We start from the raw sequence: 21,540 nt of genomic DNA, 5'->3' as shown, positions 1-21,540 counted from the left end.
ATAGTATAAGAGAAGGAACCCCAAAACTAGACAAGAGACCAGGACCTGAACCCTAGGTGTGATTCACTCACTAGATGTGAACATTTCCCCTGCAAGAGTTCCAGGCTCCATGAGAGCAAGAAGCCTGTTTTGGACCTCATGGGACCCTCAGGGCCTAGCGCAGTACGTGGGAGATGTTACCTACTCGATAGCTAGTTTTGAGCTATTGAGAACTAGCTCAAATTCCTATGCTTGTTTCTGAAATTCTAGATTCTCAACTTACTATAGTAACCTTTCTAAGCTTTAGTGTCTTCACTGAGAAAACAGCCACAATAATAATACTTATGCCAGAGAGTTGTTTTAAGGATTAAGATAATTCATGTAAAATGTATAAGCCCAATGCCTAACATAAAATTGTTTATTATTGTTGACAAAAAGAATAAAACTCTGTAAAAGATTTATTCTGAGCCAAATATGAATGACCAATGTCCCATGACGTAACCCTAAGGAGATCCTCAGAACATGTGGCCAGGGCAGTCGGCATACAGCTTAGTTTTATACATTTTAGGGAGACATGAGACATCAATCAAATACATGTAAAAGGTACATTTGTTTGGTCTGGAAAGGCAGGACAATGCAAGCTTCCAGGTCATAGGTAGATTCAAAGATTTTCTGTTATGTTGAGTTACGTTATTGTCTAAACACTTAGGAATGACTGGGTTAAGATAAGGGGTTGTGGAGACCAAGGTTTTATCATGCAGGTGAAGCCTCCAGGTAGCAGGCTTTGGAGAGAATAGATTGTAAATCTTTCTTATGAGACTCTTAAATAGTCTGTTCTATCAGTGATTCTAAAAGGGAAGAGGGTATAATGAGACATATCTGATCCCCCTTCCCATCATGGCCTGAATTAGTTTTTCAGGTTAGCTTTGAAATGCCCTTGTCAAGAAGAGGTGTCCATTCAGATAATCTAGGGACTTAGAATTTTATTTTTGGTTTACATTCTTTTTACAATGAATATTACTATTAGTACCCCCTAAGCAGGATTGAAGTTCCTCCTTAAAGCACTTTCTTTTTAACCTCTTAAAAGCGAGGCAGATGGAGGCTGGGAATCCTAAGCAAATACCTTAACTTCTCTGAACCTATAGTTCCTTACCTTAAACAGCATGGTACTGGCACAAAAACAGAAACTTAGACCAATGGAACAAAATAGAGAGCCCAAGAACAAATACACACACCTACAACCATCTGATCTTCAACAAAGCTGACAAAAACAAGCAATGAGAAAAGGAGTCCCTATTCAATAAATGATGCTGGGATAACTGGATAGCCATATGCAGAAGACTGAAACTGGATGCCTTCCTTACACTGTATACAAAAATAAACTCAAGATAGATTAAAGACTTAAATGAAAACCCAAAACTATAAAAACCCTGGAAGACAACCAAGACAATACCATCCTAGATGTAGGAATGGGCAAAGATTTCTTTTTTTTTTTGAGACAGAGTCTGGCTCTGTCTCCCAGGCTGGAGTGCAGTGGCACGATCTCGGCTCACTGCAAGCTCTGCCTCCTGGGTTCACGCCATTCTCCTGCCTCAGCCTCTCAAGTAGCTGGAACTACAGGAGCCCGCCACCATGCCCGGCTAATTTTTTGTATTTTTAGTAGAGACGGGGTTTCACTGTGTTAGCCAGGATGGTCTCGATCTCCTGACCTCATGATCCACCTGCCTCCACCTCCCAAAGTGCTGGGATTACAGGCATGAGCCACCATGCCCAGCCAGGAATGGGCAAAGATTTCCTGACAATGACAGAAAAGCAACCGCAACAAAAGCAAAAATTGACAAATCGGATCTAATTAAACTTAAGAGCTTCTTCACAACAAAATAAACTATTAACAGAGTAAACAGACAAACTACAGAATGGGAGAAAATTTTTGCAAACTATGCATCTGACAAAGGTTTAATATCCAGCATCTATAACGAACTTAAACAAATGTACAGGAAAAAAACAAACAACCCCATTAAAAAGTGGACAAAGAACATGAACAGACACTTTTCAAATGAAGATATACACGCAGCCAACAAGCATATGATTAAAAGCTGAACATCACTGATCATTAGAGAAATGCACATCAAAACCACAATGGGATGCCATCTCACACCAGTCAGAATGCCTATTATTAAAAAGTCAAAAAATAACAGATGCTGGTGAGGTTGTGGAGAAAAGGGAACACTTATACATTGTTGGTGGGTATATAAATTAGTTCAGCCATTGTGGAAAGCAGTGTGGCAATTCCTCAAAGAGCTAAAGACAGAACTACAACTCAATCCAACAGTCCCATTACTGGGTATATATCCAAAGGAACATAAATCATTCTGCCACGAAGATACATGCACACAAATGTTCACTGCAGCACTAGTCACAAAAGCAAAGACATGGAATCAACCTAAATGCCCATCAATGATAGACTGGATAAAGAGAATGTGGTACATATACACACATTTTATGGAATATTGTGCAGCCATAAAAAACAGCAAGATCATGTCTTTTGTGGGAACACGAAGGGAGCCAGAGGCTATGATCCTTAGCAAATTAATGGAGGAACAGAAAACCAAATACCACATGTTCTCACTTTTAAGGAGCTAAATGATGAGAACCCATGAACACATAGAAGGGAATAACAGATGCTAAGGCCTACTTGAGGCTGAAGGCTGGGAGAAGGGAGAGGAACAGGAAAAGTAACATTGGGTACTAGGCTTAGTGCCTGGGTGATGAAATAATCTGTAAAACAAACCACTGCGATGTGAGTTTACCTACATAACGAACCTGCACGTGTATCCCCCAAACCTAAAATAAAAGTTAAAAACAAACAAGCAAAAAGGGTAATAATGCCTTCCTTTCAAGGTTGTTGTAGGAATAAACAAGTTAGCGTGGTGCAATGGTTAATTTTATGTGTCAACCTGACTGGGGTAGGGGACACCAAGATAGTTGGGGAAACTATTTCTTGGTGTGTCTATGAGGTGTTTCAAAAGAGATTAGCATTTGAATCAGTAGACTCAGTAAAGACGATCCCTCACCACAGTGGGTGGGCATCATCCAAACACCACGGTGGGTGGGCATCATCCAAACTGTTGAAGGCCTGAATAGAACAAAAAGGCAGAGGAAGGACACATCCTTTCTCTGCTTGAGCTGGGACATCCATCTTCTTCTGCCCTTAAGAAGCTCCTGCTTCTTAAGCCTTCAGACTCCAGGACTATACCAGCACCCTATCCTTACCCTCACCCCTCATTCTTAGGCCTTCAGACTCAAACCCAATTATACCACTGGCTTTCCTGGTTCTTCAACTTGCAGACAACATATGGTGGGAATTCTCAGCTTCTATAATCACATGAGTCAATTCCCATAATAGATCCCCTCATCTATATCTAGATCTGTATCCATATTCATATCTTTATCTATATCTATATATCTATGTATATCCTATTGGTTCTGTTTCTCTGGGGAACTCTGAAAAATACACAGATATTCATATAGTTGGCTTTCAAGAACGATTAGCCAATTGTCAATCAATAAACTTATCTCAATGGTGACAATGCTGAAAGCTGCACTCTTGAAGTCTAGTCTGAGTCAACATAGATCATTCCATTCTCACCAGCTAAGCATGATTGGCCTCATTTTATGATGAAGAAGCTAAGGCTCAGAAAGGTTAAGAACCTTTCTTGACATCAGCAGCTACTAAGCAGAGTGGTGGGATAACACTGAACTGTGCCTCACCCCAGGCACACACAACCTCTTCCCTACTTCAGTCTTAGCACTCCTGGAAGCCCGGACCCAACCAACACCTGCCCAGTCCCATCTGTACTGTCCCCAGGAGGGATGTGTGTGTGAACAAGAACCTTGCCCAGCACCCTGAGGTTGGGACCCAGAGCACCTGTGCCCTTCATGAATCCCTCAGTGGTGAAGACTGACACTGACACGAATGCCACAGCAGGCAGGGGGAGGAACGCCCCTTAGGTTGCCTGTGAGAGAGGCGTATGTGTCATCCACCCATAAGCAAGCATGAAGATCATACCATCTGCATTTTAAATTGGCCTCATTTCTACACTCTTTTGTTTCCACTTTTACTTTTCCTCTTTCTCAACTTTTTCCAATCCATATTTTATGCATGTTTGTTAGATACTTTAAATCATATTAGGAATAAGTTAGGAGTGACATAAACAAGCTGGCAAACAAGCTCTGCAGAAGGTCCACTTGAATGCCCCAGGAAAACCAAAACAGACCAGGGTAGAAGCTGCCCTCCCTTCAGACAGATCCCAGTGCAGCCCTGCTAGTGCCGGGTGAGTCACCCAGGAGAGCCCCACATCCCACCTGCCTCACAGAGCCTGGAGAAACTGAACGAGCTGCCAGCTGTCCTGGATGTGGGGCCTCCAGGCAAACAGAAGACAAGGGAACCGAGGCTTGGCCACCTAACCATGTAAAACAGAACAATTCAAGTAGAAGACGGAATCCAGGAGGCAGGGCTGGGAGGAGCTGGGAAGAAGGTCCTGGGGGCTTGTCCACAAAGCTCTCCCCTGCCTGACAGCCACCGGCACCCTCCAGATGGCAGAGGGGTGGGAACACAGGAGGCTTGTACCTAGTGCCCTGTCCCAGGGAACAGGACTTAGGCATTGTTTTCAGAATAGGCAGAGGAAGCGTCTACCTCAAATCTTGCTAACTGTTCAAGGGCCAGTGTCATCAGTGCATGGCCAAATTTGAAATTTTGTCTGAAACCAACCTAAGCTTCAGGTTTGGGTGGGTGCTGGTGATATTTTAATTGCACAAGGTGGGAGGGGGTGTATTTTAACACGTAAATTAAATAATATATCTCCCTTGCCTAAAAGTCTCCAACAGCTTGCTATGCCACTTAAAACAAAACCCCAAGACCCACAGCTTGGTCTTGCCATGCCTGCCTCTGGGAGCCATGCTATCAGCCTCACCCCTTTCTCACTGCACTCAAGTGAGCGCCCTGCTTGTCTCTCATCCTGGGACATCCCCCACCATCCTGATCTTTTCCAGGATGGCTGCCAGGACTCAGCTGACCCAGAACCTCCTCCATGGGGTCACCCTGAAGGAGTTCAGGACACATCACTCCAAAATATGCTGCTTTAGTATATTGGTTACTTTAAGCTGAAGACATTTGAAAACCAGCAAATGCTGGGAGAGGCTTTCTCTGAACTCCTCTATCTGCCTAAAGACATATCCTCCTAAAGGAATTCCATTGTCTTCAATCCCCTCCCCAGGAGTTTTCATCAACCAGAGAAACTGGAGTCTTACCACCGGACAGGATGCTAGAAGTCCACACCACGCCCATACAAAACTGGCCCAAGCTGTCATTTCTCCCACCTACTCTTCCAAGGTCTCATCTGTCTTTCTTAAAAACTGTTTAATCTGCCCTAAGTGGCCTACCTCCCCTTCCCCTTCCCCTTCCCCTAGGGAAACAAGCTCTCACATTTTGCTGCTTTTTGGGATATTCAGTTTTTATCCTGGGATGCTCTTGTGCACGTAATATTTAAAATTAATAAATTTGTTGATTTTTTCTCCTGTTAATCTGCCTGTTGTTTGTTTATTTCATAGGCCCAGCTACAGAACCCAGGAGAGGAGAGGGGAAGTCTTTGCTTCCCCTAACACCCTCCCCTAGCCCCCGGAGTCACTGTCCTGTCATCTCCCGGGTTATTTTTTCATGGCAGTGTCAGCATCTGAACTTACTCTGTCTTCACTGGGCTCTTCCCTCCAGAATATGAGCTCTGTGAGAGCGGGGCCTTGCCCCTACACCTCTTCAAGCTGTCACAGTGTCCAGCCCAGAGTCCACTCGCACTTCGTAGGTCCTGCTCATGCCACCCTCTCCCCTTGGGGAAGCCTCATCCAGCAGAGGAACTCACCCAGCACCACACTGCCCACAGGGGGCGCTTGACCTGAGCAACCCGGCCCCATAGCAGGCACTTGGTCTCCATAAAGTGCTGCCTCCGCAAATATTTGTCTCAGAAAGGCAAAAAAAGCAAGAAATCCAGAAGTGTCAGGGGTTTTTTGTTGTTGTTGTTGTTGTTTTTTGTTTGTTTGTTTTTTGTTTTTGTTTTTGAGACAGGGTCTCACTCTCACTCAGGCTGGAGTGCAGTGGTGCGATCTCCGCTAACTGCAACCTCCACCTCCAAGGGTCAAGCAATTCTCCTGCCTCAACCTCCCGAGTAGCTGGCACCCACCACCACGCCTAGCTAATTTTTGTATTTTCAGTAGAGACAGGGTTTTGCCATGTCAGCCAGGCTGGTCTCGAACTCCTGACCGCAGGTGATCTGGACGCCTCGGCCTCCCAAAGTGCTGGAATTACAGGCGTGAGCTATTACACCCGGCCTGTCTCCTCCTATTTCTACAGCTGTCCACACTTCTGGCCACACAGACTCTATCCCCCACCTGCAGGGCTCCCAGCCTTCCCTGATTCAGCTGAGGAACCTTGGCAAAGTGCCCACGGAGGATGCTGGGTCTCTGGGAGCTTGGACCATGTTCTTCCTGCTCATCTGCACGTCGACCAGCGTGCATCAAGCACATGGCACAGCATCTCGCCTGCAGCCAGCCCTCAGTAAAATTCTTGTTGAATGAATGAATAAGAGTGAGCCTGGAGGAAGATGGGTAAGCATGATCGAATGCCTCTGATCCCTGATAGGACAGTACATCATGGCACCACTCAGGACCACTTCAGCAGTCCCCAAACTTAAACATGCTCCCAAGTCTCCCCAGGGAGCTTCTTAAAAATGCAGATTCCTGGACCTCACCCTCCAGACTGTGGAGCTGAGACACAGCCAGGTTTGGGAATCATGGCATCCAATACTAGGAGCTGATAGATGATTGGACACTATATGCTTGGCCCAGTGCAGGCAGGAGGATCACTTGTGTCCAGGAGTTTGAGACCAGCCTGGGCAATATAGTGAGACCTCATAAGAGGAAGGAGAGAAAGAAAAGAAAGAAAGAAAGAGAGAAAAGAAGGAGGAGGAGGAGGAGAAAGAGAGAGAGAGAGAGGGGGAGAAAGAGAGAGAGAGAAAAAAAATTATACACTTATTCTCCCCCTTAGTTGGTCAGTGGCTCTGAATTTCTGGATCATGATGAGGCTGTGCCACTTTCTGTGCTGTACAGAGCCACTGCCCTCTTGGGCACTTGGTGAATTGTGAATGTATATTAATAGTCATAAACCTTTTCCCTTTATCCTTCAAGCTTCTTCTAAGGGAGAATCCAGTTCTTCCCTCTCACTGTGAATGGTGGGCTTACAGGTCTTGAAAAGAGCATAAAGGAATTAACCTGGTGATGACAGGAAAGTGAGTGCATCCTTCCTGAATGCAGCCAGCTGCTGGGAGAGACTCCAGGAGACCAGCTCAGGCTCAGAGGAAAGTGAGTGTGTTCTTCAATCAAACCATATTAAGTGCTACAAGAGTCACTTTAAAAGGAGGTGACAGAAAAACACCAACGGAAAACTGGTCCTAAGGTAATGTGGGCCTGAAATCGAGTCTTAAAAAAGAGCCAGTTTGGGAAAAGGTGAGGTATGAATGGAGAGAAATCAAATACTGAGCATGACCTCCCAGCAGAGAGTTGAAAACAATGCAGCAGGCTTTCCAGCAGGGAAGAGTTTATTAATAACACTAATAATATAATGAAATGCACAGTTGTGAAGCGCTTCTCCTTCAGAGAGGTCAAAGCATTTTCCTGTGTGGCCAAATCCCTCTGCAATCTGATTCAGTGGTTTCTGTGGCTGGGACGGGAGGGAGGAAACTGAGGCATGGGGAGACAGGGTGAAATTAAGCCACCTGCACCATTCACAGCAGATCAGACCCATGTGAGATCAGACATCCTTGAGCCCAGGCTGGGTCACGTGGTAGCCTGTGCAGAGCATCGGTGCCTCCCTCCCTGAGCTCCTCCCCTTGCAGCAGTCTCTGCTAGGCTGCCAAGGGGGCAAGTGGGCTGTGTTGATGTTCCTTTGCACTTGCATTGCTCTTAGGATAAAACCCACACTCCTTAGTATGGCATCGGCCGAGATCTTCATGATTAAGCAACACCCTCCTCTCCAGCCTTTGTTACAGCAGCAACTAGGAAACTAATACCTGACTCAGGGGTCATCCAGGGGTAAAGAAAGAGTGTCCTAGTCATTTCCTGCAGCAATAACAAAATACCTGAGATTGGGTAACTTATAAAGAACACAAAGTTTTTATTTCTCACATTTCTGGAGGCTGGAAAGCCCAGAACCTGGGCACTAGCAGATTCCATGTGTGTCTGGGGAGGGCTGCTCTCTGCTTCCAAGTTGGTGTCTTTTTGCTGCAGCCTCCAGAGGGGAGGAGCACTGTGTCCTCACATAGCAGACGGGACAGGAGGGATGAAGTTGCCCCTTCAAGCCCTTTTATAAGGCACTAATCCATTCATAAGGGCCAAGCCCCCATGGCCTACTCACCTCCTAAAGGCCTCATCTTGCAACACTATTGCATTGGGAATTAAATTTCAACAGGAATTTTGGAGAAGACACAAACATTTAAACCATAGCAGAAGGAAAGGGGCCCCCTCCCCCTCCAGCCCTTTCAGCCTCAGCTACTACGGTGGCCCCACCTGCCTGTTCCTGTTTCTCAGTTATGCCAACAAGTGCGCCAGGGTCCCCATCTCCACACCGGGGCTGGGAGTGTCCAGCCCTCTTCCTCTAACTGGATAGTCCCTGAGTCCTTGTATTCGTTTCCTAGTTCCTTCCTAACAACATACCTCAAATTGGGTGTATTAAGGCAACAGAAATGTATGGTCTCAGTTCTGGAGACCAGAAGTCTGAAATCAAGATGCTCACCAGGGCTATGCTCCCTTCGAAGGTGTGAGGGCATCTCTCCTAGACTCTGGTGGGTCCCTGGCTTGTGGCAGCATAACTCCAATCATCACCTGGCACTCCCCCTGTGTATGCGGCTGTTCCTGTGCCCAAACCTTCCCTTTTTTTTTTTTTTTTTTTGTGAGACAGAGTCTCGCCCTGTCTCCCAGGCTGGAGTGCAGTGGCGCGATCTCGGCTCACTGCAAGCTCCGCCTCCCGGGTTCCCGCCATTCTCCTGCCTCAACCTCCCAAGTTGCTGGGACTACAGGCGCCTGCCACCGCGCCCGGCTAATGTTTTCGTATTTTTTTAGTAAAGACGGGGTTTCACCGTGTTAGCCAGGATGGTCTCAATCTCCTGACCTCGTGATCCGGCCGCCTTGGCCTCCCAAAGTGCTGGAATTACAGGCGTGACCCACCGCGCCCGGCCCAAACTTTCCCTTTTTTATAAGGACCCCAGTCATATTGGGTTGGAGCCCATTCTAATGACCTCATTTTTACTTGATTACCCCTGTAAAGGACCTAATTCCAAATAATGCCACATTCTGAGGTACTGGGGCTCAGGATTCCCACATATCTTTCTTGCAGGGAACACTGTTCCACTCATAATGGTCCTAAAAGCCGTAATTTGAGCATATCCCTAGGCCGGGCTGGGCTGAGTGCACCTTTCTGGTGTCCTGCCTGGTCCTCATCACACCACACTATGAAGCCCACTTGTCTGTGCTCCGCACTTGCCTGTGACTCTGAGAGAAGAAATGGAGGCTTCTCTCAGATCCTACTCAGCTGGGTACATTGTGGGCATCAAACATGTTCCAATGAATGAATGCAGATGGTGATGGATCTTGCCAACGGTGGTGCTGGCTCCATTACCCACCATCACCACAGGAGTACAGGTGAACACATGGTCAGCAGGCTTGAGTGACCTCTGTCCGGACTCCGGCCCCAAGGACAACTAGGTGAGCTGGCAAATTTAGTCCATTTGTCCCATGCCAGCCTGGTCCCGACAGCTGGAAACTTCAGCAAAGATGGGGGCCCACAGGATGGCATTTCGGAGCTCCAAACCATTGTCCTGAATGTCATCTTTCAAGCTGTGGTCAGGAATGGCTGCCAAGATGAAGAGAATTATTTTTTTCTAGTTGTTTTTCTCCCGGATCTTTCTCAGCACCCCGCGGACCCATTCTTCTAGATGAGAGCCCTTGAAGGGGAACAATAGCAGAAACTCAAAGCTGTTGCTAAAATGTGCAGCTTGCTTCTGTTCCAACATCCAGAGCAGTTGCAGGGCCACCACTCACCCATTACTTTCTCATATTCACTCTGCTGCAAGTCAAAGGCCCACTTGGGGCTGGCTCACGTCCCTGTTGTGGCTGGAGCAGTCAGGACATTGCTCAGTGCTGGGTTTCCGACTGTAGCATCTGGCCTGTTCAAAGCAAGTTTTGAAATTAAAACCACTATCTTTCTACCCAGCTGTGGTAAAAATGCTGAAGATTAATTTGGAAGTGTAGGTCACAGCTGTTCTTCAACAACTGGCACATCTGTGTGGATGCTCTTATTTCTGTCTTAGTTCTTTCCTGCTGCTCTAACAACATATCTTAGACTGAGTAATGTATAAATCATAGAAATTTATTGTTCACAGATCTAGGCATTTGGCAGTTCAAGATCAAGGAGCTGGAAGGTTTGGTGTCTGGTGATGGCCCATTTCTAATGATAGTGCCTTCTAGCTGTGTCTTCTCATGGTGGAAGGAGCATGCAAGCTTTCTCAAGAGTCTCTTATACGGACTCTAATGCCATCTACTGGGGCTTTACCCTCATGACTTAATCACGTCCTAAAGGCCCTGGCTCTTAACACTATTACATTGGAGATTAGGCTTCAACATATGAATTTAGGGAGGACACAAACATTCAAACCATAGTAAACTCCAATTTAATGAGCTATAAGATAAAGCTGTTTTCTCCAAGCTGGGTTGCTCACTCAGCGGTAGAACATCAATGAGCGTTGTATTTGCATTTACCCTTTTGTTCCCAACAGTGCTCTGGTGGGTTTGCGCGGCATAACTCCAAGTTGTCTTATCTATGTCTTTTTGATGTGCTAAGATCCTTCCCAGGGAATGCAAAACGTGAGCAGGGTGTGGCTGGAAGTGCCAACACAGGTGGGAAGGATCCAGCCGCTTCCCTTCTCCAGGGGTTCCTTCGTGTTCTCAGGGATGTGAGTTCCCCATCCTTAGAGTACAGCCTTTGCTTTCCATCACTGGTTGTTACACTAATAATTAACAATAATAGCAATCATTTACTGAGCAACTTCACAGCACCCTCCAAACTAGGCCCCCTTGTCCACACTCTATTAGAGAAAAAGCCAAGGGGTTATTTGCCAAACACTGACATGGTCAGTAAGTGGTAGATTTAGGAGTCTGGCCCCGGGTGGTCCAATTCCAGGGCCTATTTTGTTGGCTGAGTCACCATCAACTCCTATGGGTCTTGAGAAATCAGAGTCAAAAAACAAACTTTGAATTGAATGAGATGTAACCCTGTCCTCTGCACATCCAGCACAACGCACATGAGCTGATCTTACCGACATAACTGGACTGAATCGTCCTCAATTGTTTTCCCCATTCCTGTCCTCCAATCATTGACGCAGATGGTGGGATGAGGCAAGAAAGCCAACTGAGTGGAAGCACAGACTGAAGCAGCACCAAAGAGAAGAAAATAACCTCCTTGTACCCAAGTAAGCCTCCAGCAGATTGGGCCCTGTGGGGATCCTTGCACAGCCTCATTGTAACAGCTGTGCCCTGGGTTCTTGTCTCTGCACTATCTATAGACTGTGCACAAATGACACTGGTTCCTGCACGCCTCACAGGAAAAGTAACTCAGCTCCTACCAGGCGAGCAGAGACGAAAATATGTCATAGGCTTCTACAGAAGTCATTCCTGTGCCAAGGCCAAAGGACAGGCTGGATAGGAGACCAGACTTTGTAGGGACTCTATATATGGAGAGAGGAAGTGAGAAATGGCCTCAACTGACTCCAGAGACCAAACATGTGAATGTTCTTCATTTTAATTGACTTCTAATTCACACACATGGACCCAGGAATGTTTATAAAACCCCACTTCTGACGTGGACTTAAAGCCTCAGTGACCCTGCAGGAGGAGCTGGAGGTGCTAAGGGAGGGTGAACCCCCTCCACTGCCTAAAGCCTTCCAGTGGCTCCCATTGCCTTTGGGAGGAAGTCCAAGCTCTTTGACCAGTCATGAGGTCTGCACAGTGTGGCTTCTACACCAGCCCAGGTCACTGCCACACCTGTGCTCCTGGGCTTCTGTAGAGTCTCTAACACGTCTTTCTCCGCTCTCCAAAGTAGCCATTCCCTATACCAAGCACACTCCTTGCCTGCTGACACCTGCTTATCCTTTGCATTTCTCCTGCTGAGGTTGTCTGAGCTCCCCAGAAACCCAGGTCAGTACATTTCCTAGGTTCTCTCCTAGCCCCTCTGCTCCCCTATTGAAGCACTCATCAGGATGGTGGAAACTGCTTGTTATTCAACAGAAAGCTCCCTGGAGGCAGGGTCCAGATCACTGTACCGTTACCGTCCACAGAGTGGACAATAGCATGGAGAAAACATTAACTGAAAAATAGATGGAGTAAATGAGCACAGGGGTAAAGCTTGATTTTTTCCTTCTGCCCCTGAGAGGCCTCTTCCACTCACTGTTTTCATGTTCACAGGGTCCATCCAAGAAGGGAATGCCAAGGATCCACCCAGGTTCTCTGGGTTTTGACTGTATCACATCGAAAAATATAATCTGGCCACTATAAAAAAGACAAAAGATAACAATTGTTAGTGAGGGTGTGGAGAAAAGGGTACACTGTTGGTGGGAATGCAGATTGGTAGAGCAATTATGGAAAACAGCATGGAGGTTTCTAAAGAAATTAAAAATAGAACTACCATATGGCCTAGCAATTCCTCTTCTGAGTATATACCCAATGGAGATGAAATACCTTGTAAAGATATCTGCACTACCGTGCTCATTTTAACATTATTTTTAGTAGCCAAGACATGGAGTCAACCTAAATGTCTGTCGATGGATGAATGGATAAAGAAAATGTGGGGCTGGGGCCAGTGGCTCATGCCTGTAATTCCAGCACTTTGGAAGGCCAAGGCAGGAGGACTGCTTGAGCCCAGGAATTCAAGACCAGCCTGGGCAACATAGTGAGACCTCATCTCTACTAAAAATACCAAAAAATCGGCTGAATGTGATGGTGCATGCCAGTAATCCCAGCAACTCAGGAGAGGCTGCAGTGATTGCACCACTGCACTCCAGCTGGACAACAGAGCAAGACCATGTCTCAAAAAAGAAAAGAAAAAAAGTGACATATATATACATATATGTGTGTATATATATATGTGTGTGTATATACATATACACATACGTGTGTGTATATACATATACACATATGTGTGTGTATATATATGTGTGTGTATATACATATACACATATGTGTGTGTATATACATATACACATATGTGTGTGTGTATATACATATACACATATGTGTGTGTGTGTATATATGTGTGTATATATATATATATATATGTATATGATGGAATATCATTCAGCCTTAAAACAAAAAGAGATCTTGTCATTTGCCACAACATAGATGGACCTGGAGGACATTATCCTAAGTAAAATAAGCCAAACACAGAAAGAAAAATATGATCTCACTTGAAAGAGCTCAAAAACACTGAGATAGAGAATTCAACAGTGGTTACCACAGTTGGTGGAGAAGAAATGGTGGAGATATAGGTCAAAGGATACAAAATAGCAGATGTGTAGGATGAACAAGTCTAGAGATCTAATGTACAACATCCTCATGTTAATAAAATTGTAGTGCATTAGGGACGTTTGTTAAGTAAATAGATCTAAGCTACTCTTGTCACAAAAGAGTAACTATGTGGGATGACAGATCCCTTCCTTTGCTTCACTATAGAAACCCATATGTCTATATGTATCCCACAACATCAAGTTGTAAACCTCAAATATACACAATAATGTTTACTTTCAAAACAAAACATTGTTAGCAAATTAAAAAAAAAAAGAAAGAAAAGAAAATCCATAAATCTGGGCCCAGGCTCCATCCATCAGACACAAAAGGCCACACCTGCCATCATCCATCATGGGGCTAATCCTGCTGTCAGCACCAGGAAGTGAGGACAGGGATGCAGGCCCAGCAACTCAGGGACACAAGATTTGGCAGCTTGCCTTTGGATACTCGAATAGAGTGTCTAAGAAACAAAGAGGGCTGGGCGTGGTGGCTCACACCTGTAATCACAGCACTTTAGGAGTCCGAGGCTGGAGGATGAGTTGAGCCCGGGAGTTTGAGACCAGCCTGTGCAACATAGGGAGACCTCATCTTTACGAAAATAAAAATAAAATAGCTGGAGGTGGCGGTGTGCACCTGTAGTCCCAGCTACTCAGAGGCTAAGGGGAGAGGATCATTTGAGCCTGGGAGGTCGAAGCTGCAGTGAGCTATGATTGTGCCACTGCACTCCAGACTGGGCAACAGAGCAAGACCTTCTCTCAAGAAAAAAAGAAAAGAAAAGAAACAAAGCAGACTTCTGTATATAGTGGGTGGAGAGATCATAATAAAATGTTACTTTGTCATTTAGACATATATGAATTTTTCACCTGGATTAAAGATATACTAAATTTTCTTTATGAATAAAAACATGCTGCCAATTAACATTGACCTGCTGAAAAGAAGGAAAGCCAACTCTGATTCTTTTTAATGTCTGAGTAAGGTGGCAAATAGGTCTCTTTATTAGTATAGTTAACGTGATTAGGCCAGAGGCTATTTCAGCATTTTCCTGCCTTTGGAATTGTCTGATTAGGACTTTAGGGGAATAGCAGCAACGTGCCTGTGAGTCCTAACTGCAGCGTCTGCCCTCATAATAACTACATGGGAGGACTCACACCCTCAACATCCTCCAGAAGACAGCCCAGGGAACACACGTTTTAGGCTGTCCACCCATTTCTCAACAATCTCTCTTCTCTGGAAAGCTAAGTGCCCCAGACATGTTCGCACTCTGTGACCACCTCTCCTGGTACTGGGCAACCAGATTGGGCTAGAGCTGGAAATTTGGAATCAGGTCTATGAGCATCCAGTCAGAATCTGGGCTGGTCCTGTGAACACAGAAGATTAAACACATACACACACACACACACACACACACACACACACACACGAAGAAGAACAGGGGCTCTGAGGACAGCCAGCTTCTGCTGAGTGGACCGAGCAGCAGAGAAAGTCCATGTGGAGAAATGGAACAGGAGGCAGCTGTGAAGTAAGCAATCCGGAAAGAGAGAGAGGAGGACTTCCTGGTTTCCCTTACTGCTCCCTCCCTGCCAACGCTTTCCCCTCTTATCCCTGGGGCCCTGTCCATGGCAAACCAATCACTCCACACCCTCAAACTCCATTGAGTTCTGCCTCCCCATGACTGACATATCTTGAGGTGATTGACAGCGGCTCACAAAGCCACTGACCTTGGTACTGCACCATGTTTATCTCCCAGATCATAACTGCACGGAAACATTGCTTTCCCAGCACCCAGCCCAGGATTTAGTGCAGCAGATGTGCTCAATAAATATTTATTGAGTGAGTATCAAAATAACTTTCCTTGAAGGCTTCTCGAGTGGAGGTTGTTCATTCACTCCCCTCCCACACACCATGAAGACAGATGGACATTCTTCCTGCTTCTAGACATCACTCCTCCTCTTTTATTAAAAAAAAAAAAAAAGTATCAACAAAAAACCAACAACTACTCCTCTCTGAAGTTTCTGACATCACGGTCATCCACCCATCTCAACTTTATTCCACAAATCAAGTTCTCTCCATCCTGCCAGGCACCTCACAGCCTGTGGTTTGATTCCATCCCCAACAATTCCTCCTCAAGGTTTCACAGAACCCATTTCAGGAAAACACTTGGGAATGGCCTGGTGAGAAACTATGTGCCGAGTCTCAGGGTTACTCCGCGACTGGGACTAAGTATGCCAAAGAGGAGAGGTGAGTCCATTGTGTGAGTGTAGCTCATGCAAGCAGCTATAGTGGAAAATCAGCTTTTAAAAAGGCTCTTTCTTTTAATAATAAGTAGAGTTCTTAGTTCTCTATTAAAATGGAACTGGGTAAACATTACAGCTGTTAGCACTTCTCTATAACAAGTACTCATTTAGCACTGTGGATAATAACCCGGATTTTTTTTTTTTTGACAGAGTCTTGCTCTGTTGCCAGGTTGGAGTGTAGTGGCATGATCTTGGCTCACTGCAACCTCCCCCTCCTAGGTTCAAGAGATTCTCGTGCCTCAGCCACTGGAGTAGCTAAATACCCTGAATTTTTATATTCCATCAAGCACTGAGACAGAACAACAACAACTATTTATCTCCCTTTTCACACTGTACAAAACGAAGATAAGGAAGATGCCTCTGGAATGATAGGTGTGTTGATACATTGATCTAGTCTCCTTTTATAAGGCTCTGATTAGTTCTGTGTGGCTCAATTAGCGCAATTACATCCAAGGGGAGAAGTCCTACACAGAAAACTAAAATTAAACACAGTACACCTACCTTTGCCTCTCTTTGAACCCCTTGCGTTTTTTGGTTTCTGCATAACTGAGAGCTGTGCATATGGAGAACTTAGCACAGAGAGCAATGTTGGCAATTGCTAACTAACATTGCTAAGGAGGACTTAGCAGTGTAAGTGCCAGAGAGCTTCTTCTTGTAGAATCAGAGAGCAGGTCAGCTGTGTGATCCCCTGCCTGCAGCAGAGGCTGTGAAGGAAGAAGCCTCACAAGCCCAGCCTGGCAAGCAGGGTGCAACTGCCCCCTCTCCCAACAAGAGATACCTGGCTATCACCAAATCGCAACATCCCTGATGCCAACCAACTAGATAATTCAGACCTAGGTTATTTCTAGGAAGCTTGAGGTAAATTTATCAGACTATTGCCAAAGTCTATGCTTTACTTATAGACAGGAACATATGGGCTGATTGAACCATTCCAGAAAGACAGTCTGGTCATTGGGAAATCTGACTGATGAGGGCTGGGAGGGAGAAGTGACATCGCTGACAGGAAAAAGGAGAAACAAAGGAGCAGCAAGACTCTCCTTCTCATAGAGAAGAGCAATGGACCAGACAGAGGCATCCCAAGAGTGACTGGAAAGTTTCAGGAATGTCAGTGCCTTTAGAGTCATGGGTTTGTTTTTTTAATTTTTAATTGCAAATTATAATTGCAATATATTTATGGGGTACAAGGTGATGTTTTGATATATGTATACAATGTGGAATGACTAAATCAAGCTAATTAGTATCTGCATCACATCACATCCTTTTTTTAATGGTGAGAACATTTGAAATTTAGTGTCTTAGCAATTTTGAAATATGTAATACATTATTATTAACTAAAGCACCATGCTGTGCAATAGATCTCAAAAACTTATTCCTCCTGTCTACCTAAAACTTTGTACTCTTTGACCATCTCCCCATGGATATAGATGCAAAAATCCTCAACAAAATACTAGCAAACCAAATTCAACAGCCATTAAAAGAATCATCTACCATGATCAAGTGGAATTTATTCTTAGGATGCAAGGATGGTGTTTTAAAGCCCTAGGCTTTGTTGAAGAGTACTTGAATTTGTTTTGATAGAAATCGTATCTTGTTAGTTTTAGATTAAAATAATCCGCACAGTGATATTCATCTTATCCTGTTTATAACAGTGAAAAGCTGGCATTCTATGTATGAGAGAACATAATTAAATAAAATGAGGTAACTCCACTCAATAGAATATTATGATGTAATCAAGCCAAGGATTCGAAAAAGAACATTATACAGTGGAAAATGCTTCAGATGCAATGCTAAGTCAAAATGTGAAGGGAATCAAAGTGTGCATAATGTTTATTATGATTTCACATTTTTTAAATAAAATTTACGCCAAAAAATACATGGCCTGGCACAGTTCACCAAAGTACAAATGGTAGATACATTTAGGTGGTAGGATTATAGACTTTTTTCTTCCTCCTGCATACCAGTATGTTTCAAATTTAATGAGCATGCACAGTTTTTAATGGATATATTTTATAAAAAATAATTACTTGAAAATATAAGTAAACTATCTCAATGGTCACACTATAAAAATCACAGGGAATCAAAATATGAAGGTAAGGAAACCACTCTATGAAACTAAACTATTCACCTGTTGGAAGGTGAAGGAAAGCTGAAAAGACTTAAAAGTTAGCAGGGCAATTGCTCTCTGGAAGAAAAGAAAAACATGAGACTGATGCTTCAGACAGTACCCCTCTTATGCTTTACCACAAGGAAAAGAAGGAGCAAACAATGCTTTTCTTCTGAGAACTAGAATCAGGTGAGAAGGCTGTCCTTCACCTGGTGCATTTTTTATTTTGATTCCCCTGGACTTACTAGGGTTTTCATACCCTTCCTGTTCTCAAACTCCCAAGAACTAGAGTCGGAACCCAGGTACCACATATATCATGAAACAACTGCAATTTTAAAAGAGGTTTGCAGTCCATTGGGAGAGTGTGTTCCTGCAGATGTGAGCTCTCTGTGAGCAAGTTATCCAAACCGATCACACGGTCTTGATTCAAAGGATGTCTCAAAGCACGTTTGTTGAATGAATGTTTTTTCAATATTTTCTCAGAACAGTTTGAGAAGGAGTCTCGCTCTTTCGCCTAGGCCGGAGTGCAGTGGCGCTACCTCGGCTCACTACAAGCTCCGCCTCCCGGGTTCACGCCATTCTCCTGCCTCAGCCTCCTAAGTAGCTGGGATTATAGGCGCCCGCCACCGTGCCCGGCTAATTTTTTTTGTATTTTTAGTAGAGACGGGGTCTCACCGTGTTAGCCAAGATGGTCTCGATCTCCTGACCTCGTGATCCGCCCGCCTCGGCCTCCCAAAGTGCTGGGATTACAGGCGTGAGCCACAGCGCCCGGCCGGTTTTTTTTTAATATGCTATGGCAACACGTTATTTAGACAAATAATTTTACTATTTTAATTAGTTTAAAAATTGCTCCAATTAACGTGTGGTATTACCTTTAACATAGTTATTCACCCGTAGGAGAAAGAAGTTGAAGCCAGTCAGCACTATCCACCTAGTGCAATTTATCTGGATTATAGACAGGCTGCAAAGAAGGACATCAACAGCCTCTGGGAGACCACACTTGTAAACCCCAGCCTACCTCGTGATAACAATCGTTCCATTAACCCTAACCATTTCTGGGAAGGATGCCTGTGGGACTGCCGTTTGGCACCAGAGCTGGGAGGAAAACAGGAGCCGCCATGTTTAAACCTCAGAGCCGATAGGTGGACCAGGAGAACTGGTGCCAGACAGCGTCTCCCATGATGCCCTGCTCTGAGACTCTTCCCACAGGCACCACTGGAAGCCCAATTCAGTCAAAATTGCTTTTGTGCTGAATTGCTTTTCCTGTCACCAGTTTACAACATGTCACTGGTTCTTGTGGTACACAGACAAATTCAAAGATTTCACTGGCTTTTTCCTGTCCTGTCAGCTATCCAGCTGTCTGCCATCTCCACAGTGAAGGGCTCTGCAGCTCCTCCAAATGAATATAATAGTAAAAATGCTTTAAGTAAGTGAGGTCCTGGCAGGGTTCAAAGGCTTCCTCATTCAGTATCAGACCTTCACGTTAACCTTCACAGGGTCAGAATTGAGAAATGAAATTAGAAAAACCTTTAAGGAAATGGATTGTTGAGTTTAGCAAGAGCCACGTTAACAAAGTCTTTCAAGTGTGGGAATGGCTTCTACGCTGTGAAGAGCTAATTCTCGTCTCCTCTAAACCAAGAACAAGAAAAGCCTCGTTCAAGAGCAGGGCATCATGGGAGACACTGGCTGTCACCAGTTCTCCTGGTCCAGCCACTAGCCCTGACTGAAACAAGAAGAGTTTCAGTTGAAACTTGAGGGATTTCATGGAGGTTTCACTTACCTTTGGTTCTGTGACATTCTTCCCTAGGATTCTCATCTTTCTGAGAAGTTTTTAAACAATTCAGTCTGAATGCAGAAGACGGAGCAGATGGCCTTTAAGGACCTTCATCTTTAAGATGATGGACAATTTAAGAGCTTCAAGAGGAAACTGTACCTTGTCCTTTGACAGTCATTTCAATTCTAACAAACATTTTTAAAACACCAGGCACATATTCTCATACAGATGATGGCCTGGCAGCATTCTCATCCATTTCAACCTACTGATTGATTTCTTCTCTTCCTTGTTGAGTACTGTCCACTTCTCCTCCAACTGGGGCTCTGGCGCTTTCATCCTCTTCAGGTCCCTGCGCACTCACACTATTTCCTCTGCAGTAAAGGAAGGTCTATTCCCCTTAAATTATACAGTCCCCTTAAAAAGGGAGATTATTAACCACTATGTCTTGATCAACTTCCAACATGGGAAATTATTTTGCCTCCCTACAATTTCCCCTGTCATTCTAATTAGAAATTCTATTTAATATCCCACTCAAAATAAAACCTGTTGCAGAGGGGGCTGCCTCAGAGGGACCTGCCTTTTCCAGCACAGGGGAGGCAACATTTCCGAGATGCATGACTAATACTCCTCGAGCAGAGGCTGAGTACATTGGGTTCCTTTGGGAGCAAAGGTACCTCCAAAAGATCAAATTAGTTTTCATTTTATGCCTGAGGGAGGCAATCCCACAAGACAGATTTTTTTTCCCTCCAGCATTTTGCAGCATATTCTCAGATTAAGAATCAAGACAAGAACTGCTTGGTAATATTGTGTGGATGACGCATTACATGGGGCTGATTCTGTGAGATCATGTCATCCTGTTCTGTTAGAGCAACTCGATGTGCCTTCCCTGTGCACCCCAGCTCTGTGAGTCACCGCGTGATATATGTCCAGGAAATGCAAAACGGTGCTGAAGACTAAAACAGTGCTAAAAACTCAGGATTAAAAAATTGAGGCTTCCGGCCTGGGAATGGAGAGTGAAAAAAGTAAACTCTGAGGTGGGGAGCAGGTCTTCATTTCTGTTTTTCTTTTCATTTGCCTCTATCCTTATTTTTGGTGTTATTTAAGTATAGGATCCTCAAGGGATCATAGTTTATAAGTAAGCACTGTAGACAGTAACTGTTTTTGAAGTTTTATTTGCCTCAAAAATGAAGTTTATTTTCACCCCACATCCTAAGAAGATTTTGTTATCAAAAAATGACTAAATATCTATGTGTAGAATATACAGGAATGAATGCTAAATACCATTGGCTAAATAAGCTCCACTCATGCCTGGAGAGTCCTGTAATACAAAACAGTCTCCATATATACAAATTTACAGCATATTCGAATGATGATAGAATGAACAAACTATCAAAAATAATCTAACAAAGACCAAATATAAATTTAGTCTTATGCAAATACTTTCAATAGAAAAAAAATTATGTGCTGGACCACAGACAGTGAGAATCCAAAGTTTAAAATCTTAGGCCGAGCCAGGAGGATCACTTGAGCTCAGGAGTTTGAGACCAGCCTAGGCGACATCATGAGACCTTATCTCTATTAAAAAAAAAAAAAAAAAAAGAGTTTAAAATCTTTTCTTCTTCTGCCTCTATCTTCTAAATTTCAGTAAATAAAAGAATTGGTGAACCTAAGTTCGGTGAGCCAAACTTGCAGAAAAAGATAGAAACAGCAGAGATTAATCAAGCCAAGAT

General features: G+C 44.3%; 1 long non-coding RNA gene across 1 annotated transcript in view; it reads right to left on the bottom strand.

The window, feature by feature from the left end:
* The window catches only part of LOC131384269 (uncharacterized), a 59,289-nt gene extending 40,097 nt beyond the window's left edge, over positions 1-19,192 (bottom strand). Inside the window, exons 1-2 of the long non-coding RNA XR_009214945.1 lie at positions 19,055-19,192; positions 12,524-12,624 (exon numbers count right to left, since the gene is read on the bottom strand). This is a non-coding gene — a long non-coding RNA (uncharacterized LOC131384269). The remainder of the gene's footprint in view (positions 1-12,523; positions 12,625-19,054) is intronic.
* Between the last annotated feature and the right edge of the window lie 2,348 nt (positions 19,193-21,540).

This window comes from Hylobates moloch, unplaced genomic scaffold (genome assembly GCF_009828535.3).
Source record: "Hylobates moloch isolate HMO894 unplaced genomic scaffold, HMol_V3 SCAFFOLD_9, whole genome shotgun sequence".
NCBI lineage: Eukaryota > Metazoa > Chordata > Mammalia > Primates > Hylobatidae > Hylobates > Hylobates moloch.
Note: the sequence above shows the minus strand (reverse complement) of the source record. Positions and strands in the feature narration are given on the sequence as shown.